Genomic DNA, 25,777 nt, shown 5'->3' on the forward strand with positions numbered 1-25,777 from the left:
ACCAAGAAGGGTTTGCAGCATCTTTGCCCTATAAATGTATGAAATATTGGGTTAAAATTCTGCATTTTACAGCACACATTATGAGGGAAATTGGGAACAAAGCTATACAATGTACAACCAGTGCGCAGAAGCATTTCCCAATGCATGTTCATATTGCCTTTGCCCACAATATGTGCCAGTCTTCTGCCTATGTACAAAATAAATCATGCTAGCTTTGCCCTATAATTCCAGGAATGCCTTTGCAAGAAACCATGTCAATGCTCAATATGCCAATATATGCCTGGGTACCCATATAACACCCTTGTGTTTGCTTTGCCTATAATACCAGTAGTCCAATGGTAGGAAATCATGTCCATGCTCGCTGCTCCAATATGTGCCAGCAACCCTAATTTATGTTTGCTTTGCGCAAAACCCTGTAACCATATAGGCAAACATTTGAACTTTGCCAAGAGGCAGACAGGCAAATGGCCCCATATGCCCCAAGATTGACCTCTGAAAAATGATGCTAAGTGCTGCCTTTTAAAACCAATCAGTCTCACAATAACATGCAATGCGTGTATGAAGTTTTTAACAGTACATTCCGTCAATTTGCTCTCGTTCTTATGATTAAGACTTTAATAAAAAGTGAAGTTTGCTTTGGCCGTCATTGAAAGTTTTTCAGTCAGTAAGATTTACTCACTATTGTAAAATGCTAAGCAATAAAAGACCTTGACAAAACCAACATGTAAGTCTACTTGATGTATTTGTTCTGCACCTAATTCACAGTGTTGGACTCTGAAGGAGTTTATTGCCATCAGAAAATAATTTAAAGGAGGCACAGTGCAATGTGTAGTCTTGCTACAGATACCTTTAGTAGAAGGTTCATGAATGCATATTTTACATAAGGAACTAAAGCCAAAGGTGATTAACAATTGCTTTGGAAGCTGATAAGGGTTTACTGTTTGGGGGCTACTGCTAAAGTGTGGGGTGTGGAATGTATGCTGATTTCTAACCTGACTATGGTTTTTAAAGATTGAAGGAATGTTTTATCGGGATTATTTGTATTGTGTGAAAGGTTTGTATAAACTATAAAACACGGGCAATTAAATTTGAAAAAAATAAAAAGAAATGACTCCAACTCCTCTTTAGTTTCTTTAGATGTGGCTGGGGGGGAGGGGAGTTGCAAAGTATGGCTTGATAGTGCAGAACTGGCTGAAGATCTAGACATCCAGAAGATGAGCGAAGGTGACAGGACTCGCAAAAGTAAACACACTTAGACAAAGGAGAGGATAGGGACAGATACTATTCACCAAAATGCCAGCTGTAGAGGAACTGACATCACATGACCCCTGACTTCTGATGACAGGAGGTGATGTCATGTGACCCTGCCGCAAAGTGACATCACAGGAAGTGATGGAACATGACATTCACCCCTTGACAAAACAGGTAGTGGCATCACATTACAGTGTTCATAAGTACACTACAAAAAATATAGTTACGATACCACTGTAGTGTGAAACACATTTCATACAATAATGGATCACCATATGTATCATTAATATCAGTGTGTATAGGTGCATATTACCAAATTACTGTAAATGCAAGCAGACGTCCACAGCCAAATGATAACGATGTGTTATTATATAGCACTTACGCTTCACCGCTTTATATAGAACACATATACATACAATATCACCCAACCTGTGTTGGTGCTCATTTATCGACCTCACAGGGATGAAAGGCTGAATTGAGGTGTATAAGAACAGACTAAATCAGTGACTCACCCCCTGAAGTGTGCGAGAAATAAACCTCTCATGAGTCTAGCAATTATCGTATTGAATTCCAGAAAGATAAATTATTTTGTATTCCTATTCTTTCTTATTTGAGGTCACTACTCAAAGTGCTACACTCTTGGAACCACCTCTTTTTTTTTAGGAGGCCTGAAGAAGAAAGCCATCCATTCTAGAAACAAATAGCCACATGGCGCTGGCCACAGCCCAGGAGCTTACATCCCCAAAAAAGAAATGTGTGTTTTTTGGGGGGTGTAGCAAGGGAGACCACAGGGGTCGCAAGAGAGACCTCGGGGGTAGCAAGGGAGACCTCAGGGGTCGCACCTGGGACCCCTGGCGACCCCCAAATGACGTCCCTGATACTAATCTCTTGAACGCCAATCACTGAAGGGCAAAGAGCCTGGCATTCTGTCTCATTGATGGCATCTGTCCATCGTCCCCAGAAGCAGCAGCAGCTCCACAGAGAACCTGGAGATGAAAGAAGAGAGATACTCTACTGCACACAGTAATGTGAGAATTCATTCAGAATACATCACTTTGTGGGATGAGTTTTCAGCTGCTGTAATAATGTCCGAATCACACAATAGGACATTGTCGCAGCATGTGTCCGAGTGCCAGCTTGTACATCACGCTTGCACTTCGTAAGGAATAAAAACATGTGCCCTGGATTATGTATTGCACCCGCAACAGAAGTCATTAGTGTTATCTGGTTGAAAACTGGGCCTTGTGGGGGCAAAGGGAGGGTTGGTAAGAATGGGAACTGTATGCTGCACTAGTTACACCTGGCAACATATATGTTAGTCTGTGGGTTAACAGGACTGGGAGTGATATGGTAGCGCCTACAGGACAGGCCTCGGCTGGGAGGTGGGTCGCCCATTGATGGTCTCTTGGAGCTTGCAGTGGCTTGTTAAGAGCTTGAGAGTCTGGAAGCTGACAGGATTGATCGTTTTAGCAAGTTCACAATAATATCTGACAGCTCCCAGTAGCGGCAAGAGAAAAGAATGAATGAAAAAGCACCTTAATAATGATGACTCAGTCATTCTTTTATGATCTATGTCATAATTATGTTTAAGGGGGACTGCAAACCTACATCACATAAACTATGTGTGGAAGACATCATATGTGTTGTAGTGGGCGGATAGCTCAAGGGAAATGGAAAATGATGCCAGAATGTAATGGGTTTGATGCCGCAGCTATGCCAACGCAGCCATTCCCTCCTCTTCCCAAAAGCGACACATTGAGTACTATAAAGTGGATAATAATAGTAACATTGATTATTACAGCGCTTGGAAGTTGGAGAAATGTGGCATGAAATGCTATTTATTTATTTATTGTTTGCTTGTTAGGCACTTATACAGGAAAAAATGTCTGTTTCAAAGGGCCCACAGGGCAGCAGGGAGGGAACATGGGATAGCGGTACATTTAAATACAAAATCTACAGAGGGGGAAGGGAAGGCCAAACCTACTATGCCTGATGAGTATTCAGAACGAGCAAGTGCAGGAAGGAAGAGGGCAGTGGGATAGGTGCTGTGGTGTCCATGCTTGACGATGAGCTGCAGATGAAGTGCAAGGTATGAGGGTGAGCTGCAGATGAAGTGCAAGGTATGGTAAGTGCTATGCGGCCAAGAGCCGTGCCAGTGCGAATCGCGAATCTCCAATGCAGAGGGTGTGTGGAGGCAAGTGCTGAAGGAAGACAGATGCTGGGGAGATTGGGTGTGAATGGTCAGAGGCCCAGAGGATGCATAAGGGTCCAATACACCAATCACAGCAACTCTGGGATTAGAAGGGGAAGGAAGAAGGGAAAGAGGAGGAAAAGGGGAGAGTCTTGAGTTGTTTTAGAACTTCAGAAGGTCCTGCTCAAGATGCTGTTGGAGGGGGGGGCTGTTCCAGAGGAGGGATCCAGCTGAGGAAAGCAAGCAGCCTCCTGCTCTCTGTTTAAAGACGTCTAGAAGGAGAGTATTATATAAATAACCACTTGTTATTATCTAGCACTTTGTGCCAGATTCTATTGCTTCTAAGCACTGCAACAAGAGTAATTGTAGTACCCAGTTTATCAACCAAGGGAAATTTAAGCCTGTAAAGTGTCCTGCAGGTAGAACACCAGCACTTTACCAATGAGCTATTTCATCCACTTTCACCAGCCACAGATGCATTTTTTTAAATTATAATTAATGCACTTTTTTAACTTAATATGTTCCTTTTAAAAATACTAAACCCACAGCATGATGGTATGCACCGAGTTAATATTAGAGGGAGATGGGTTTTCTGCTTTCTTATTAAACTCGATTGTGCCATCAGAAATGGCCTAATACTTACATGACTGACATTTCTTACCTGAGATGCATTGTTATATGTACTGGTCAGTCCTTTGGAAAGTTGCAAGGAATCTTGAAGCTACATAAAAACAAAAGCGAAATGTCATTGGAGGTACTTTCTCCCTACACATGAAGGCCCCAGAGACCCCGAAGACCCTTCTGCGGAGCAGACTGGTGAGGTGGGCAAGCACAGCAAGCTTGACCCTGGCCAGCACAAGAGGGGTGGGCTGAGGGGCAGAAGAGAACGCACTTCGCTGCCAATAATTGGCCTGCAGGAAATACCCATACATAAAATAAACGACACTGGGATTCTTGTCAGCCCAGCCATCATGCTAGTTCACAATCCTGGCCCATGCCCGAGTGAGGCAGAGACAGGTATGGCCTGCCACTTGGAGCTTCTGTCAGAAGAACGGACGGACAATGAAAACACTGGAGCATTACTTATCTGCAGAACTGTAGTGAAATAATAAAGTCAGTGGCCCAGTGGAATTAACTGTTATATCTTAATATTAAATGATACGTGCATGGTGCTTACATGGCTGACCTTATTGCATCCTCTTCCTCGCAGTTTGGGAGTGGCTCCCCTCCCGTGTCCTCCTTACGTGCCTAGGCGGCAGCCTGACAAGAGCACACCATCTGGTGTGTCACTCCAGTCCCACCCTTGAAGAGCACACTTTCAATTCCATTGGCTTAGAAAATCGGCCAGTGGATATTGAATGCATGCATGACTGACAACAGGCTTTAAATTGGCCCAGGTATGCTATTAGTCACATACTAGATAGATCTTCAAATCAACTTCCCCCAGCATTAGCCGCCCTGTTCCCCAGAACACACACAACCCCTCTGGATCAAATTCTCCTCTGTTTCTCTCCCACACCACCTAAAAATACTCACCTTCCTCAAACCTACCTCATACTCTGATGATATCATCCTGCTCATCATTAACCAATGGATGTGTTCAGTGGTAAACACACTCCTCAGCATCATTATTCCTCCCTCACCGAAGGGTAATTCCTGGACACCTCATGACTGGCCTCATATGACCTCTTTTTAAAGAAAAAGCCCTAGCGTCAGTGGGCCTGGGAATTACCGGCCCATTCTAAACCTATGGTTTATCAGCAACATCTTGAGAAAAGGGGTTGCTACACAACTACTCATCAGAATCAAACTGCTGCACCTCCTATACAACTATCAGTCCGGATTCTACCCAAAATGTACCAGTGAGACAGCCAGCATCCGGGTGGTGGACGATGCCCTCCAAATCATGCATAAGAGTGGCTCATGCCTTCTCGTCCTCCTTGACCTGGCTGCATATGACACCGTCGTCCACTGCAAATCCTCCACCCCTCCTTGCCGACAGGATGGGATTCACTGGCATTTTCCGGAATTTGTTTACCTCCTACTTTTCGGGCAGACACCAGACGATCCAGATGAACACATTGTATTCCAGTCGACTCCCACTCTCCTGTGTTATTCACCAGAATCCATTGTCTGCTGATCCTCTTTAACATTTACATGGATTCTCCGGGCACCCTCTTCAAAGATCCCTGTACACACATCCATCAATATGCAGACGATACTCAGTTAAACAAGAGAGTAAAAAGCCCACAGGACATCAGTCATCTCCGCGATTACTAAGCCATCATCTATTCCTGGATGTTGAATGCCTACCTTAAATGTAACCCCTCCAAGACCAAATTCATCCTAGTTGGTCTCCTGTTAATCAATACATTGTCTACAAATTGCTGAGTGATATGCACCTTAAAGGATTTGATCTGCAACAATCTGATTCAGCAAAAATCCTTAGGCTTCACCATCAACAGCATCCTGTCCTTCCAGAAGCACACAGCCAAGAAGGTCCATACGGCCTGGCTCCAAATCTCTACTCCTTCCAGAATCAAACCCTTCATCCCACTGCTGGACTTCTGCAATGTAGTAAAGGCCTATGTGGTCTCACACATCGATGAGGGGAAAATGCCTTTCTCATGGGGCTCCCAGCTGCTCAATTGGCTCCCCTAAAAGCAGTCCAATATGCTGCATCCTGCCTCTTTATCGTGTGGGAGAATATGGATTTATCACCCGCCTGCGACTTCGCCAAACACCTCTAGTTCCTGCAGTGCCACCAGAATGGAGGAGATTGGCTTGGTAATTGTGAGGTGCATGTCGTCAGCATAAGCCATTAGCTTATGTTTCTCCCCCCAAAGGTAATGCCCTTAATTGCATCCATTTTTCTGAGTCTAGTAAGGAACGGCTCTAGGGGCAGAACGTATAGCAACAGGGAGAGGGGGCAGCCCTGCCGTGTTCCCCTATAGAGTTGAACTGGGCTTGAGAGCTGGCCATTCACTAGCAGGCGTGCAGTGGGATGGACATATCATAGCTATGAATATAGGGCCAAACCCCATGCTTTGAAGTGTATTAAAGAGAAGGGACCATTCGACACAGTCAAATGCCTTCTCTGCATCCAGTGAGACCAGCACTGATGGGTCCCCTTTCTTCGTGAAATTCTCTAGCAGATGACAGATTCTCCTAAGATTGTCATGTGTTTGGCAGCCCTTTATAAATCCGGACGGAAACCTTGTGGATCAGCGTTGGCATCAGTTGAACAACCCTGTTAGCGAGAATTTTGGTGTAGATCTTGGCCTCTGGATTGATCAGTGCGATTTGGCAGTATGACCCGCAGCACGTGAGGTCCTTCCCTACTTTGGGGAAGAGAACTATCTTGGCCTCTTCCATAGAGTTGTTAATTTTACCTGCAACTGCAAAGGAGTTAAATAGGGTCACTAGTCTTGGAGCCAGAGTTGCCCTGAACCATTTGTAAAAAGAAGCTGGACCCTGTTTTGGCCTGACACGTTGTTCAACGGAAGGTTCGCTATTGTGACTAGGACTTCTTCCCGTGTGAGATCCCTCGCGATGGAGCCCCTATCGTGGGTCAATAGAGTCTGCAAAGGTGCTGACTCGATATATTCCCGCTGTGGGCTCAGTTTGGGGTGATCCGATGCGTAAAGAGCTGAGTAATAGGTGTGGAATTGTGCAACTATGTGGTCTGTGGTTGTAACTCTATTACCGGGGGAAATTTCAATTGCCTGAATAGTTTGGTCTGCCTTTTTCTGCTTTAGCTGTCTACCTAGGAGGCTATCTGCCTTGTTGGCCTTAATGTAGTACCTTTGTTTTGTGAATAACAGACTCCTTTCGGCTAGTTTCGTAGGAGGAGGTCCAGCTTCCCCTTCGCACATCTGTATTTCCTATGCAGTTCTGGCACTGTGTCTGTCTCCATTCTGTGCATAATCTGTTTTACCTCAGTTTCCAGGTCTAATTTCAGTTTCCTCTTTATCCTTGTCCAATGTGCTTCCGCTGTGATGAGTTCCCCCCTCATTGTAGCCTTAAACACGTCCCACAGCATGCCCTCCGGAGTGTCTGTCCCTGAATTGTGTTCAAATAATTCTACTATTTTGCTTTCCAGGAAATCACACGTTGGTTGATCTAGAAGCAGGGCTTTCGGGAATGACCAGTTCCATAGCCTGGACTGCTGTGCGGGTATGTTAAGGTCAAAGGTAATTGGGGCATGATCGGAAATAGTTATGGTGTGGGTATCTATTATTCTGAACTTCCCTATGGGTGTGGCCAAAGCCCAAACATAAGCAATTCATAGAGAACGATTTTTGCACATGTGAATAGTGTGTGTATGCAATTTCTGCACCTCCTAGGGAGGTCCAGACATCCCTGAAGGACAGCCTCTGGAATGGCGCATTAAAGGACCTTGACGCTGGGGGTTGAACTATTTTGTCACCAAGCTCCTATCCCTGGCTGTGTCCCATGCTATGTTCGGGTCCCCCATAAGTATTGTGTCCCCCACCCCGAAGTGTTCAAGTTTAGAGACTACCGTTTTCAAGAACTGCTTTTGGCCAACATTCGGGGTATAAACTGAGGCCACCGTGGGTTTAAGAAGGCCAAGTTTCAGGAGAAGAAACAGGCACCAGCCTGCTGTATCCACCTGGGTTTTCAGAATAGACAGGTGTGTGTCTCTTATAAATGCTATGAATACTCTGGTCCTCGTCCCGGCTGCATTAGCCTGCAGGATCTTCGGATATTGCCCTACTTTCAGCTTGTGTCTTTCCAGTCTCCTAATGTGGGTCTCCTGGAGTGCCACTAGATCCGGTTTGTATTTGGATAGGAGACCCTCCAGTTTCCACCTTTTGGCTAGGGTATTTAGAACCCGGATGTTAAGTGTCAGGCATTGGGTTTTCGAAAACACATAGGTACTCCATTGAATGTAACCATTCCTGCACATATCCTAGAGATATTCAAAAAGAAACAAGGTGTCCCTATATACATGGCATCATTAGATATGACATCTGCCTTCGATCGAGTAATTCGTAAGCATTTGTGGAAGAAAATGGTTGTTCTTAGTATTCCTTCGCGTATAATTGGCATGATTGTAATGCTTCACTCCAGTACTAATAACAAGGTCTGCATCAATCATGAAGGGTTACTTACGGATGTGATCCCCACTTCTATTGGAGTGAAGCAAGGATGTAACATTTGATCCATTTTATTCAATCTCTATTTGTGTGATTTAGACAACATATGGAATCATGACAATATTTTTGCATTCAGACTCGGCAGGCTCCTTCTACATTGGATGGCTTTTGCCGATGACCTGATCTTCTTCAATAGAACACTGTTTGTTTTACAAAATCAATTGCAATTATTTTCGATATTTACGCAAAAATATAACCTGCAGACGAATGCAAGTAAATCCAGCCTTATAATCTTCACAAAAAGGAAGAAGATTTGATCCTTTAAATGGTCCATTGAAGGAAGGCAAATAGAGCACACTTTAACAACTCGCTACTTAGGTTATAACCTTTGTGATACATCTTTGCTATTAATGTAGAAGGATTCTCTAAACCAAAAGATCAAACCTCTCTTGTCACAGATGAAAATGATATATCGCAACTACTGCAGGTTTTCCATTATGCCAATACGAGAATATTATACTCTCAAGGTTGAAGCGATTTTACTCTATGGACTTAATATGTGTCTGTTAGATATTGACAAGCTGCTTGATCAATTACAAGGAAGGATATGGAAGAGAACTCTTGGATTGTCGAATGCCCTCCCAAATTCGATTTTAAGACATGAATTGGGCTTAAACTCTCTAGCGTCTAAATACCAATGGAGGTTGTTGACAAACTATATGAAAATGATCACACCTCCTCGTAACTCACTGTATGAAGACCTATCACAAATGATAATTACTGCTCAACCTACATCAATTGCACGCTTTGACCTTAAAATGAAAGCACTTTTGAAAAATATAGAGGGAAATGCCCTTGAATTCTGTTTGTGCCATGTTCACGTTAAAAAGAAGTATTTTGAATATGAGTGGGCGTGTATGATTGAGCCCATTAGTGGATACACATCTTATAAGGAATATGCCTGATTTATGAAAAAGAAACATCTATGTTCACCCTATTTACTATGCTTTCCTTGTGATAAGGCCCGATCTCTGTCTATGAGATTTAAGCATAATCAATTTCATACAAATGACTGTATTCAATACTGGCAAACAGAAAATGTGATGAAGTCTCATGGTATGTGCCACTTTTGCTCATGTATTAATGAACTTGAAACCCTTAAGCATCTTGTCATCTATTGTGTGCATTGGGAAAAGGCCAGAATGTTGGCCTTCAGTAAATCTTATATTTGGGTAACTAGTGATTCAAGGGATTTATTATGGATCGCTGTATGTGTGGAGAAAATACATCATTGGTTTTATCACTTACTCGCTTTTTGCATATAATTCATGATCATTTGTCTGATTTGGAAACTATGTAGCGACAGTATTATTGTGAACTTATTATTACTTAAACAATTGATTCTACAATGGTGGCTCTTAAAAGAGCCTTTTTTCAACAAAGATTTTATACGGAAGAAGAATCTGGCCACTGGCCACAACCACCACAATAGAATTAAACCATTTAACAAGTGTGTACAATTAACCTTCAATTAACAAAACTCGCCCTCAACCCCCGGCAATCAAAATGTTGTCCACAGACACCAAAGTGACCGCGGACATGGCAGCATTTGCGAACCCTTTTTTCAACTAGAAAAACCACACCATATCATCTTCGTTCCACTGCGCTACCCTTTCTACCCCCTCTTTCAGCCATCAAATAACCCCAAATGTGTATTCTAAGCTACTTGTTCAAGGGCTGTCCGTGGAGCAGGCGTCAACCGCACCCACTTTTTCCACCAAGAAAAACTGCTCCATATCATCTTTATTGATCACCAAATAACCCAAAATGTGTTTTCCATACTTTTTCCCCACTGCACTATCCGCAGACAGAGGATGATGTCTGCGGATCCAACATGACGGTCGTTTCCAAAAATATGACGCACCTCACGCTTTTCACCATCCAAACAGCAGGCATGTGTTACGCTCACCTGGTTCCACGGGGGTGACACCCATCAGTTGGGGTTCAGATATCCCTCCTTGTGATGCCCATATGCGACCAGCGGAAGAGTTTCGCCTGGAATACAGGTAAGCTATGTTCAGGACTGGGCAACCGGGTTAAACAGCCTCCCACCTCCCTGTAGGTCTGCGACCCTTCTGGACTTCTCCTCACCTTGTTTTAGATGTTGGCGGGTTCTCCGTCCTGCTGTCTTGGCAGGGGTGCGTTGAGCTTGGTGGGCAATGATGATCGAGTTGCTTCACTGATGCCAGCCCGTGTTGAGTCTTTCAGGTAGGTCTTACTGCTGTGAATATTGCTGTTCTTGCATGCCTTTTAAACAATGTCTTTTTCTTCCTAGGTACGCGGAATTCCAACATGTGGCAAGGCGGAATCTTTGTTTCACCAGTAAGTATGGGTGTTTTTGGAGTGCCTTGATGCGGTGAGTAGGCGCTATGTGCTGCGCTTAAGATGCCTTGCCTTTGCTAACCTGTTAACTTTTCCTCTCCACAGGTCGCGGTACTCAGCCGGAGTATGGAATTTCCGTCGTGATGCTGATTGAGGAGCGGCCGGCGAGGTAAGCCTTTCGGCACAGTTCGTTAATGGTACAATGTCTAATGCCTTGTTTCTTCTCTTTTACAGGTCCGTCGATCCGGGGGAGCACTGGTTCCAGGATGATGGTCGGAAGAGCTGCGGACCGCTGGCAATGAAGTTCAAGTAAGCTGCTGCCTTTTTCTCACGATGTCTTCTCCTTTCCTTTGCAGGTGCTGTCCTTACGAGGTTCGTGGCTGAAGCTGAACACGGTGAGCGTTACGTTGCAGTAATGCAAACTAACATGAAGCGTGTCAGTCTATTCGGGTGTGGTTTAAATAGCTTCAAGAAAGAAGTACAGGTAAAATAGTCCCCATGGTACCACACCCAAAAACACTACACTGCAAGCCTGGTTCCAAGAAGCCAGGGTATGAGGATGCCTCCGCATGACTGGCATTAATGAAAAGTAGTTCCCAATGACAACTCCATATTCAAACATGATCCTGGTGCCAAAGGCACCAGGACTGGCCCCAAGAAGGCCTATGCTGCAATTTCTTGGGTTTAGTGGGGGCAGGTATCAAGACTCTCCCTGGCCCATAGGTTGGCCAGGGGGTCTTCAGAGTGTGGGTCGTGACAGCATGCCCGATATCCACAGATATCACACTAGCCTCTCGATTGGTCCAGGGGGTGTCTGCGGAGTGAATAAGGAAGTGACTCCGTGGACCGACCCCACATACCACAAATTATTTTTTTACCTACTTTTTGGGTGTTTTAGAAAAAGCTACAAGACAGATTTACTCCAAATTTTTAAACACACGTTTTTTTGAGCAAGCTGCCAATCCATGCCACAAATTTTCCATTGCGTCCATGAGGATTTCCACAAATTTTGGGTCTCCCCCTATAACTTACCCGCCCTGTACAAATCCGCACCAAACTTTTCAGAATCGTTCCGAGGGGGCTATACTTTTTTTGCAAAGTTTTGTGAAGATTCATCCAGTGGGGGGGGCTAAGTTATAAGCCGCCCAAAAGTTCTCTATATGTGTGTGCACATATATATATATATATACATATATATATATATATACATATATATACATATATATATTGTGGGATGTATCAACCCACTCATCCACGCCCTGCAATATCACTGTGCATTGCTGTCAGCAGAAACATCATAAGGGCTGCCGGAAAGCATGCTGCTTGCTAGAAATCACCAGAAATTGCGCAGTGAAAACCTGAAAAATAGGCCACCATCTACTTTTGCCTATGTCAGTGAGCACAGGAGTTCACTGCCAAAAACCACCATTGCGCTACCCACAAAGTAGCCTGAAACCACTTGGAAATAGCAATGCTGATTGAAAAAGAAACACAGAGCTGTTTGAAAATCCGTTTTCTTGATTGTCAAAAATTTGCCGGCGGTAAGAGCATGAATGGGCTCAATGGGGAATGGGGAATTACATTACTGCCGAACTCGTGATCCGGCGCTATTAGCACCGGGGAGTTCGGCGGTAGGGCTAATACCGCCAGCGGTAATAGCGCTGGCATTACCGCCAAAGTCGTGATCAGGCCCAATGTCAGCAAAAATCATATGTTCTCAGAACAAAATCCTATGTTAAAGATACTGTCAAAATTGATGTAATACCGTTGCTCATCTTTACCAGAAGCCGGCTTTTTAAAACCGTTTTGTGTAAAGTTGAACAATTGAACTCAAACTATGCCAAAGAAGAGAATTCCATCACAATGCCATATAGAGTGCAACACAGTGATTTCATGTTGAAAAAGACTTGATTTAAAGATATGTTGCTTATTTTAAGTTTATAAATGTTATTCTTTTCCACAAGGAACTACTAAATTAAAACTCCAAAAGGCGTGCTTCCCCTGAGATCCCTTTACACCTTGTCATCCCCACCAGAAGGAGGATGTCGCATTGGCATGCTAATCAAGAGTGGGGGAGATTTTCTCTGCAGCCCGGAGAAAGGAACAATAGATGCCTTGGACTGAATAGGGAATGCTAATTTGGGGTGTAACTGACCACAAACTGCTGGCAGGAAACAAGACATGTGACCCTCTGAGTCAGCCCAGTACTGGGGGCGGACCAGACTGAGATGTGAATTGAATTGAAAGTAAATGTATGCTTTATAAAAATTCTTATAACAAAGTGTAAAAACTGACATAAATGTGAAACTTTGAGATTGTGAAAATGAAAAATTCACTCACTGTTCAAGACTAAGCTGGACTCTGTGCGATGTTCTGAGACTAAACCTCGGAATTTATTCCTATTGTAGATACTGTGTTTATGCTGGAAACATGAAAACTTACAGTAATATGCTCAGAGAGGATATGCATGCATGTATCAAATATGGTGCGGAATGAATTTTGAGAAACCCTCCAAAAGCACGAAAATGTTGTCATTTCTGAACCCAAGCTCGTAAAAACATGTTATTTGAACAGAAATGTACCTTAAGCAATCTGCCATGTAATTATGTATTCTCAACAACTTGTGTACCTGGGAAATATGTTTTTGGGAAAAATAGATTTTCTATGTGAAAGCAAAAGGGAGGGATTTCTTTTGGACCATAAACACAGCATCACTCTGACTCATTCTGACACGCTGATCCTTTCTCCAATCAGAGGATAGGAAATCCTCTAACCTGTCGGATCCTTAGAGGGTTGGGCATTGTAGAATCAGCCTCCCCACCCACTTTGGGAATACATAAATAGGGACTGTGAGGACAGATAACACACATTTTCCAATACTCAACTGATTTCTTGGTGCAGCACCCTGCAGGAAGACTCCAGACTCCAGACTCCTGATATAGAACCAACTCTAGAACCAAACTCTAGAACCCTGAAGCAGAGGCCTAACCCAAAACTGAACTCTTTGCAGAAGGCTTCAGAATCTTTTGCAACCTGATTCTAACCCCTAAACTTCCACGGGGCCTAACTAAACCATTCAAAAGCCTGGCTGAGCTGCTTTGCTTCTAGCTAAGAACCCTGTGCTAGAACCAAGATCCAGACCCAGAAAGCAGCGCTGTATCTAGAACCCGTCAGATCCAGTCCAAGAGGCCGTGCAGACCAGCGTGCCATGCTGAAAGCAGAACCCAGTGCCTGCTCCTGTCTGGTGGCGAGTGAAGCCAAAACCTTGACCAGATCTTTGACGACGCAAATTCCAGTCCAAAGCCTAGGAGTGAGTATCTAGTCTAGAACTGTGCATTGTCATCTTCTCTTAGCTTAAAGTAATACTATTCCCTCCATTCCACTTATTTAGAATGGCATTATAGAATCCTGTGTCCGTCCTGAATCCGTTCCATTATATTGTCTGTGATAATTGTAGCAATAATCATCTTTGCGCTGATATTTTCTGAAGAGGACCAAGTGTTTTGATGGACAGGGATAAGAGCGGAGGCGCCCTGTTCTGATGGCTGCCTGTTGAGTGTCTTGCTTCTTCATAGCTCCTTAGTCTAGGCCTATCCTTGTTGCAAAATCTTTAAAGCACGATCTGTCATTTTTGAGGTTTTGACTTTATTTCTAAAAAATCTACCTTCACAAAAACCTCTGTAACTTTTGAACGGCATGTCCTAGAACCGAAATTTTTTGCATTTTGAAGCTAATATCCTAAGCTTTCCAATTCATGTATAGTTTTTCCGTAATCGCATTTCACGCATGCGGAAAAGTTGCAGCGAATTGCAATTTAGCTCCATTTCACCACATGTCAAAATAGCTGCTTCTTGTTTTCAACTGCTGAATTTCGTTTTCAATCTGATAATCCTTCATGAATCATTGCTAGTGTTGACCTGTACTAATCCAAAAGTAATTCTCACTAGTGTTGAATCTCCTTTAGTGAATTAAAATCATTTTAGCATATTTTTCCCATCCATTGCAATCACATTCAAAAGCATTCAAAAGCATTTTTGCCTGTTTTAAAATCATACCTGTTTTCTCTACGCCTGCTGGGGGGAACTGTGATTGAACTGCATTTTTGATTGTATTCCTGAAACTTGTGTGCCCTTATTTCCATCTCTTCATATTGCACAGTGGGGGGAGTGAGTAATAACAGGGGAAAAAGTGTTCATATTGTCTTTTGATTGAAACCATATCAAGTTTATTTCCGTGTTGCATTTTCCCATCCCTTCATTTCCTTGAATCATACAAAGTATTATCTGCTACATTATTCTCCTATTCCTACTCCTAACTGATTATGAGATTGTTGATATTGTGATATTGCCTATTGCTGCTCACCGTTCATATTCATAAGTGTCCTATTTAGATATTGTTCTATTCATAAAAGTGTGATATATATATTGTCCAATACTTCAAATAAACCTTTTAATTTGCAAAACAAACCTACTTCTTGGCTCAGTGAGGTCGGGGAGATCCAAAGAGAGGGGGGTTATATAAGGGTTCATCATCCAGACTTAAAGAACTTTGACATAAAAATATATAAATAAGGGCTTCCATTGGCATCCCAGACTAGGCATTGACTTAGTTGGAGTGCTGGATTGAAGTCACTTACAATGTATATATATATATATATATATATATATATATATATACATATATATACACATATTTTTTTTTTCCAGTTACAGTCCTTGAATTATAGTTTTGTGTTTTGCTATTTTAAACATGGTATGCAAAGTCCAAGCAGGCAGGTTCTGCAGTCAAAAAATCCAGCATAGTTTTAGGTGTCAATGTGAGTGGCAATGGGTTTTCAGTTTATATTTCTGCATCTATCCTGAATAGTAAGGTAAGAGTATTAATTGTGCTATACTTCTGTATGGGCTGCTATAGATATAGGATCAAGACACCCAACCCTAATGTAATCATAAACATAGCAGTGGAACTATTGGCCTTATAATCTGTGCTCCAGATATGTAATCTATTTAAATTGTAGAAAGAACGTATAATCACTGTATATAAGCATTGAAGGTGAGTCAAATTATTTAATAAAGAAAAACAATCTGTTATATCAAGTTTTAGAAACAGTGCCGTACAATGACATATATACACTGTGGGTTCCATGGACATTCCAAAATAAACAAATATAAAAGAATCGCATTGCACTGAGTAGTCTCTAAACAAAATGTCCAGCCAAATGTTCAGCTGACATCATGGCCCTGTGTTTTGCCCTCTGGGCTTTGTCAAGGCTATAGTCTGTGGGGTTTAATCAAAGGCCACAAACCAATAGAATTGAATGTCCCACTCAGAAAATGATCGCCCAGTATTCAAAAACCTGCACGCTGAAAAATTGCCTATTTAGGCAGACTATGCGGGTGTCTTTCTGCAGTTGAAATCTAGAGAAAGCTAAATCAAAAATGTAATCCAAGTGCAGATTGGAAAAGCATATCACAATGCTGGCTGAGAAGTAAATGCAGAATTTTCACTGAAACTGCCACCCATCAAAAGGTGGTGTACTGTGACAATGCAGACCCACTTTTTGTCATAAAAACTAACAGCAGATAATTAAAACTGTATTTTATTAATGACAGAAACAGCCCTGTGCTTTCAGTTGTCATCTTTAAAAAAACTAATCTGTTTGAAAAGAAAGAAGAAATCCATTAATGCAAAAGCAAAGTGAACCCTAATCAGTAAAATAGACAGTATGTCATAGAATAAAGGCTAATGTTAGAAAATGCAACATGTGAGTTCCTTTCGGCCTAGGACAATCGGTGGATCTCTGGGCAGAATTCACAAATGGCTTCCCCCACTGCAAGCCTGGATCGTGCATCTCAACTATATACAACTGCAATAAAATGTGGACTGCCTGAAGGGTGTTGAACCCAGACCTGTTGTCTCTGAAGGCAGTTTTATGCAAGCCAATTGTCCTAGCCAGTGCGTGACTGGAATGTGGAGAGAGGCTAAAATCAAGGAAAGCTTAAACTCAGAAAATAAAAAATATAAGAAAATAAAAGCTTTGCAGATTGAAATGGCGGTCTACTACTGATAAGAGGACAGGATGCCAGATGCCAGCAGGGCCTCATGACATTACAGGGCTGGCCTAGCTCATTATCTGAAGTGGGGGATCTCTGTGTAGCTGAGGACTCACAAGCATTTACGACCGGCAGCCTGCTAACTTCAAACAACAAAGAGACTAATAAAACCACAGTCCCAGAAGCTCTGGTCACATTCTAGCCAGGAATGGCAAATGGCCTGCTGTCGGGGGGCCTCATATTTGCAGACATGTGAAGGTTCCCCATTAGTTAAAATGGACTATCACCATTGTTGAATTTCTCAGCAACCACAAATCACACTGCATACATGTATGTTTCGTTCTTAGGTAATTTCACAGCCATTTGTTGAAATAAAATATGTCCACCTGCAACCTAGGGAAATGTAATGGCAAATTAAAATGTGTTCCTGGATGCTTTTAACATGTCTCATATTGAAGAGTTGGCAAACTAGCGGACGGTAAAATTATGTATGTGGAGAGTAAAGTGCATGTTTCTAACTATTATGCTTTTTGAATAAATGCCAGAAAATTGTTACACGGCCGTGCAACATGGTGCAGGCCTGGCTGCTGTTTATTTAATTCCTCATGATTAGCTGAATCTGTAAATATATAAACATTAAGGCAGTTACTAGTACAGCACAAAGTTTTGCCGTATAGCTAGATTGTTGCCAAAAGTTGACATGAAAACAAAAGGGGATTTCAAATGGGAGTTGCCATATTTCTGCTCTAGACTCCTAAAGAAATCCTAAGAGAGGCTGGACCGTAACTGTCAAATCCTGGTTGCCAGAATTCCTTCAGGGTACTGCCCAAAGTGTAAATCTTGATGTTGTCAACACTGGTATATAAAGTGGATGGATGAGAGAAGGGGAGAGCTTCTCAAAATTACTATCTGGCAGCCACAAGGAAATACCAAAGGAGATTGCTGATATTTCCTCTGGGCGGAGCTGTCTGTTGCTGGGGGAGCCTAAATCTGACTGGTCCCTATGCTGAAGCGCTAGGGGCCATTCTGGAGAGTGGAGTGACCAGACCCTTGCCCTGTTCTCCAAGAGGGTCTCGAAATGCAGCTGGATTTCCCGAACTTTAAACAAAGGTTTTAAATGTAAGTAGAATTGAGCCATTTGAAACCAAATGGTGGTGAAGTCTGCCAGCCTTAAATGTGTAAATCCTTTCCCATTATAGTGGGTGGGGGGAGGGGTGAAACGGTGTAGATCTTTTGCCTATTTAACTAAAAATATGAATTTAATTAATTCCCCATTTGGCAGAACACCAAGGTGTCATTTTGGTTAAAATTTGAAATTAACAAAGCTCATTCCCTGTGTGCGCTGAAAACTATAGCCAGCCAGCAGCTTCCCCAACACCGGCCTTTAAGTGGAGAGGGTGGAGGGATCTGAAATCCAAAATTCCTAAAAGTCATCCCAATCTTTTTGTCCAGCTTCCCCAACACAGACCAACGTAGGGGGGTCTGTAAAACCAACTCCTAAATCACCCCGTGTTTATTTTAGAGCAAAAGAGTGGGTGAAATAATAATGGCCATATGCATTTGTGCAAATCTGTAAACCAAAACAGCTAGCCTTTATGCATGCAGGAAAATCGAAATTGCACAGCACTGCATATGTAAATAGTTTTTTTTTCATTGACCATTGTTGATAATTCATTGAAGTGAAATATGTGTAAAGTATTGTGATTAGTGTTTTCCTTGCCAACTTGTGTGATGTATTTATGTAAAAGAAGTTTAATTGTGATCCGCAAAGAAGGTGGTGTGTGCAGTTTTAGTCTTCATTTTCAATTATTCAAATAAACACAAATATATTTGTGTGTACCAACCAGGTTCTTAGCTCATTGGTAGCTCAGATGGAGGGATCCCAAGGGCACTATATAAATCTGAATTAGGGCTGAATAAAGAACTGACATTAAACAGTTTGCGTGACACCTGGCTTGGGGAGGGAAGGAACTCCCTGTGTTAAGAGTGGCCTCTCAATAAACCGTTACAACTCAGAAACTGTTCATCTTAAAATTGCCCAAATTAGTTACATAAAACCTTAATACAAATAAGGAATGGTAACATAGTTCTTCAATTTTCACGTGTCCATTAAAAATGTGGTGATTCCACCACACAAGAAAAGAGGAGAGACCAATAAATATACATAGGGAGAAAAAAAGAGAAAAGAAACCCTGTTGTACTTGAATATATGGATGGTATGCATTTAACTAGTGACATTTCAATTAATAAGGTGGTTATGTCAAAATTAGCTCACCTGTCTTATTGGGAATTCATGTTATCAAAGTCTTGGTATGGAAACATAGTCTTTCAAATTGTACCATATGTTGGTTATTGAGCCTAATACCATCAATGATACTTATTGATATATCTGCAAAGAGGTGCAGGCATATTGAGTAAATCTTGTGGATATATATATATATATATATATATATATATATATATATATATATATATATATATATATGACTATTATATTGTGATAGGTAGGTCAAGCTCACCTTATTAGGTCAGACTTCATTTCTGAGTGAGATAAGATATCCATTCTATATCCGTTTTATATTCCTAAATGTCTTGTAAATAAGTGTTAAATTGATGCCCTATAATAAGTGAAATAGGGTGCCAGTCTGTGTTGTAATGAAATTACTCACAAAGATTGTTAGGATATAGTACATCCTGTTGTCCTTGGCATCTGAATGGGTTTCTGCGTGTGCAACGCAGCGCTCTTTTGAATCACTATTCATATATTATAAATGATGTCATCATGTTTAGCTGTCACACATGGCATGGGACCACTTGGCAGATTTGTTTCGTACATTGCGAATGCTTCCTACTTTTTCCTCATAATCATTTAATTGAAAAATCTTCACCCTAAAGTACAAGCGCGACCATGCAACATGCATCGGAAGACACAGACCCGTGCATAAGCCATAAGCCAGACTTCAAATATGCATCACCAGAGACAGAAACACACACCAGTAACGCTTATAAAGGGCCATTTTGGAGGTCATCACTCTAAACCTATTGTGCCACTGCAACATTAAAAAACTGTTCACCTGCCATACACAAACATCTGGGGGACCAAACCATGAGTTACCTTCGTCCACTACAAGGCTAGCAGATGTGTTACTCAAATTATTTGAGCAACCAATGAATGGAAAATGTAGAGGGCTGCTGCAGGGGTTACATGGATAAAGTAAACTGGTCAAAGTGTGATATCATGCATTATGACACCATAACCCTACCCACCTCCCTTGCTTTCAAAGGGCAGTGAGCCTGATTAACAAATCAGGCCCAGTGACTCTTTTATTTACAAGTGTCCCCCTATCTCATGAACTATGTATGTCGTACAGGGTATTCAGCTCCTGCTGGTACCCTGTTGTCCCGCGCTAACATGTGTGTGTGTGATTCGTTGCCTATGTTGTCAAACAGCGTCTGATGGGGGCAATATTTCTTATTTTACCCTGCTGCCTGAAGGAGACACTGATGTGTACTGTGCATGCCAGAGATGATTAATTACAAGTTGTTAAAAACGGACAGTATTTCTAAGTCTTTTTTAAAGTGTTTTCAGTTTACAATGAAACTTTTTACACCAATTTCTTACCAAAGAAGATAATAACATTAATCATGACATTAATCATAAAAGTAAAATTCTGCATGCAGAAAGAGAGCGAACAAAATGAAAACAAGTAAAGTAAAAGCAAAATAAAAAGTAAAAAGGCGCATGCACTGTACCACATCAAATACTCTGAACTATTTTTAGCCTGCAATTAAACTCATTACTTGTGATATTTTTATCTGTTGGAACCTTCCTTCCTTATTGGTTACACTGAGCTAGTAAAACACATATATCCAAGGTTCCCTTGAGTACCCTACAGTGATTACTCGGCCCAAATCACATGCCACGATCGCTCCCGGTGTTGCACTATTGTTTTTAGCTCCACAAAAATCTTTCCTAATAATTTGGTCAATGCTAAAATCAGGGCCTGATTGGAAGTTAGCATTAGCATACCCCATTTGCAGTGCATCAGGACCTGCAATGTTGAGTGGACAAACAAACCTAAGTGGCTAATCCTGTCCTTCACAAAAGCAGGACATACCAATACTAGGTAAACAAGGATTTCACCGGAACCTGCCCACTTGCGGGGCACCCATGAAGTGCCTTGGGCAGAGCTATTTTTGGACCAAAGACTTCTAGAGTTGGGAGGGCATTTAAACAGAATTTCAGATACCACTCCCTATGTTTTTGGGACAAACATTTTGAAAGATAAGCTCTAAGTTTATCCAAGGGAAGGAAATAGTTTGGACTCTGCTTAAACAGAGTTAACCTTCCCAAATCTTCCAAATCCATCCTCTTGTCCCAGCACTTTTCCATCATTTTCTTTATGTAATCAGAGTCGGACATATCCAAAGTGGTCATTTCTTGGTAGATTAAGCAACGTTTGTAGAATTTGCTCAAAAAAGGATTCTAATCAGGAGTTTCTGTGATGCAGTCATGTACATAGAAGCCTGGGGTAGGTTTTTCTGACTAAGTTGGTTTATGTATTAAAGAGAGACTTCTGTTTATATATTGTGCCCACCATGATGTCAGGACCAATTCAAGTCTGATCACGCTGATTGGGACTGATTTAGGAAGGCCCAGAACTGTTTTCCAGATGTTTCTTTGCATACAGTCTAGAAATGTCCTGTTCTTAAATGGGATCAGCTCACAACCACATAAAGCCATTGCTGTTGCTTTACCTTATAGAGCTCTATTAGCAGTGCCAGAGAATAGGCACACAACTTTAGTTTACGCACTTTCATAAGTGAAATGCAGGGTCGAATTTTTACCTTCATTTTTTCTTTCTGGTTTATAAACTGTCTTTTGGAGGATACAGGGAAGCCCAGGTAATTTATGGTTGTCCCTCTGGTGATTGGCATCTTACTCAATCTGCAGGTATATGGTGTATTTATTTGTCTGGTAGTTAAAGTCATTACAAAGGGTTTCAGGGGACTAGTCACCAACTGATTCTCTCACAAATAAACTTCTACTCCATCCAAAAGCCTCTGAAGTCCTGCCAGGGTGTAGTCTAGCAGTACGAGATCGTCTGCATAGGCAATAATATTTACCCTCAAGTCTGACCATCTCAGGGCATAGCCCTTCTAGAGTTTACGTTCTTCCCATAGGTCAGCTAAATAGAGGTTAACGAGCATGGGGGCTAGAACGCGCCCCTGGCGCACAGCTTTTGTGATTCCTATAGCGCTAGACAAGTCTGCCTGGTATTTCTAAGTGTGATGTGATATAAGTAGGTTTGCATAATTCAGCTTTGAGACCAGGGGCCAGAGTACAGAAACTTTGCACTGGCGCAAGTGCAAAGTTGCACAGTATTAGCACTAGGCCTATTTTTAAAAGCACTGGGGCCTATTCAAAAACCATGTCGCCAGACAAGTGCAGTTTGGCACGGTAAAAGCACCAGGGCAAAATTTCCCCATGGGCAAAAAAGCAGTTTCGATGCATGTTTTCACCAGGATAAAGTTTGCCCTAGTGCTAATGCTGTGCAACATTACAATTGCACTGGTGCAAAGTTTCTGTAATCTGGCGCCTGGAGGGCAGGAAATGGGTACAGGTGTAAAGAAATGACAAAGTGCGAGTAGCTTTCAAACATGTAATAAGGATCTATCAATGACAGGGTCTGCACCGTTACTGTGGAAAATGTCACTTTAATGTGACAGGTCTCAGCTCACAAGAAATGCTGATCACTGATACAATGAAATGACTAAGCCCTCCCACTCCCAAAAAATCTCCCGCCCCCCCCCCCAAAAAAACCCAACCCAATTGTACTTGAAAATGTGTAAACTTTCCTTCTCTGTCTCACCAATAATGGCTGCCTTTCCTTACCTGTTCACCAACAATGGCTGCCTTTCCTTACCTGTTCACCAACAATGGCTGCCGCTGACGCATGTTTTCACCAAAGAAGAATGTTGAGGGCAGTTTTCGCCCCCGTGCCCCTAGCCCCCCCTATGCTACCTGCTATTAGCTCGCAATCCTTTCTTTTCCCCTCCACCCCTCCACCCGCAACTCCCCAAGGCCAGAGAACCACTAGTCACGAGTTCTTTTATTAGACATTCACGTCTAACATGTATGTGTTGAAGATACCTAGTATGTAAGTTCATTTCCCACTAAATGCAGCCGTATCAGATGATATCATGCTCCCGGCGCTTATCTTTCCCTTAGCAATCTGACGCGTTCTGCGGATGTGGTCTTTGTGTACTCGAATGAAGTGGTTTGCAAGTCCAAGAATGATAACGTCGTATCCGCTGTAAGACGGTGTCCTCTGGTTACCATAGCTCAATGATAGAAAGAGGGAGGGCTTATTGCCTCCGGTTGTTTTTAATGCTGTACACATTACCGTATCATAAGAAGGCGGTATGTCAGTGAGGTGGTGGCATGCGTGGGGAGGAGGGAAGTTACGCTGAAAACAGGCTCCCTGCTAGTAATGCAGCCCTCCACAATTCCCATTAATGAAGAACCCCATCTCTAAGCAAAACACGCCTCTAAATAAAGTCCCTACACGCTGACTTTTCCATTTGGCTTAACAGCAGCTGAAAAACAGTGTCTGTATATACGTGTCCTTCCCTTCTTCCCAGGCACCACTGCTTCCCTGTGGTTGCTATGACAACACTCGTAGATGTGCTTTCATGAGCATTTTATAACGGGAAACTCGCCTATTTTTCTTAATTTCTGCCTTCACAATTTTGATGGCAGTCTTTCCAGTAAGAATGTCCTTTAACCATTTAAACGTAGTTTTCTCTTGTTTCCCCTAATTAAAACTAATAACTGGTCACTATTATAAGTAAAGTGCTCTCCACAACTGTCCACTAGCTTTACCCACGATATCTGCATACGCGCATTGTAACTGAATTGCACCTGCGTAAATATGCATTTCACGGTATAAGTAAACCGTTTGGCGTGCACACCCCTTTCTCTCATCTCTGACACTCTATATGCACATGATAAATACCTATCTGTGTGTTTTTTATTTCTAAATAATATGCGGATATGTACGTAGGGTTCAGGAGCTCTGGGCCGTAAGGAGAGTAGCACAGAGATACAGAAATACACGTACATTTTGGCCACATATTGAAGCACAAAAATTCACAGCCATACACAGTTCGGTTATGATTTTTTTAAAAATGGTTTTACCATAAGGGCGGTAGGAAAATGTTAGCACAGGTCAACAAAGCAGAGCCGCTTTGTTCCTGAAACAGTGCACGCACGGTTCCCATTCGTGTAGTTTGACGTGAAGCCGTGAAATACCAGGAACTGTGCAAAGAGAGAATTCGCGCGGACATGGACGGCCAGCAAACGCGCAGTCGCTAGCTGAATACATGGCGGGGGTTAAAGAAATTAAAACAACCTTGCATTTCAGAGCTTTTTATAGTGGTGAAACGCCAACGGCAGAGCGCTGGGGCTTGGCACGTACAGATGGAGAGGTGGTTGGGCATGTTAACCTAGGAAATCAAGTCATAGCAATAAGACCCCTTTGTGCGTCGTCCCACTTGGAACATTTCAGCGCCTTACCTGCGAGGAGAGGGATGGGGAGAACCCCCTTTCATTGTGGACGTCCGGATCATCTCACCATGTCCACAGCCGGGAAAAGAGGTGACCTCTGCGCGGAAAAGAGGACACAGCCTTCAAGGGTACCGGTCGGATTGCCTTCCCATCACATACCGGGCGCCAGCCTTGTTCTCTGTACATCGCCCGTCCTCCGAATGCCACCTCGCTGCCTTCCCTCTCTCCTCCTGTCATGCACGCGGAGGTGTTGTGAGGAACAGAGATTAGGGAATAAACATAAATTAAGAAAACAATACAACTGAAAGCGACGGTGAAAAATGTAGATGTTGCGAGGGATGCTAGGAGGCTCAGATTTTTTTCTTTCTGAAAATCGTAGTGTCACTGTTATTAAAAATAGAACAGCCGCGTGTGGGTGAGCCACATACGCAGCGCTGGCCAATTAAACAAGCGGCGCAACGGAAAGCGCTCTGTATTACTTAAGCAAATATAACCCACGGTAATGTAATGTGCTCCCTGGCTGGGCACAGGGCACATTCGGGCTCTAATCTGCCCTGTGCACAGCCACCGAGCACCAGGGGAGTATCCAGCATTGCAAGAGTGTGAGGGGCGGGGGTGCGAGCCACGAAACAGTCCTACTACTTTTCACCCAAATACAGTGTGCACAATTCCATATGCTACCATTCGAGCCCACAAACCACCCACCCCCGCCCCAATCTACTTGTTTGCTAAGATTAGAGGTAGGTGGCATTTTAACACATAACACAAATACATAAAACTGCAGAATCATTACAGATGCAGGACACTGTGTTGGAGATCTGTCCAGGCGCTCTGGGGCAAAATACATACAAACCTCCTAATTTGCATATGGATGGCACCAACAGAAGTGACTTCACAGAAAAGGATATTGCAAGGAGCATTATCAGTCTTTCATACTTGGAGGCACCATGGAAGCGACTTTAGAATAAGTTGCCGTAAGTAATCCACGCGGCAAATAACTTTGTGGTGCAAAATACCTAAATTGCACTATTGTTATTTATGGAGCAACTCTATAGTCAGGCTTTATTTTTTTTTTAAATAACCACAAGATATATTAACAATAAGCTCTGAAATGAATCACAGAGCTGCAGATAAGACAACGTGTGATTAAATGATCTGCCCAGGATCACACACTTTGGTTAAATGGTGAAACCAGGATGTGGACAATTTA

The 25,777-nt window shown here is 42.5% G+C and overlaps 1 protein-coding gene across 1 annotated transcript in view; it reads right to left on the minus strand.

Moving 5' to 3' along the window:
* KCNJ9 (potassium inwardly rectifying channel subfamily J member 9) overlaps positions 1 to 25,090 on the minus strand; it is a 264,497-nt gene extending 239,407 nt beyond the window's left edge. Inside the window, exon 1 of the mRNA XM_069635442.1 lies at positions 24,577 to 25,090. The gene's annotated coding sequence lies outside the window, so the exon portion shown is untranslated. The remainder of the gene's footprint in view (positions 1 to 24,576) is intronic.
* Positions 25,091 to 25,777: the final 687 nt, after the last annotated feature.

The sequence above is a fragment of the Ambystoma mexicanum genome, chromosome 1q (assembly GCF_040938575.1).
Source record: "Ambystoma mexicanum isolate Mex_15411 chromosome 1q, UKY_AmexF1_1, whole genome shotgun sequence".
NCBI lineage: Eukaryota > Metazoa > Chordata > Amphibia > Caudata > Ambystomatidae > Ambystoma > Ambystoma mexicanum.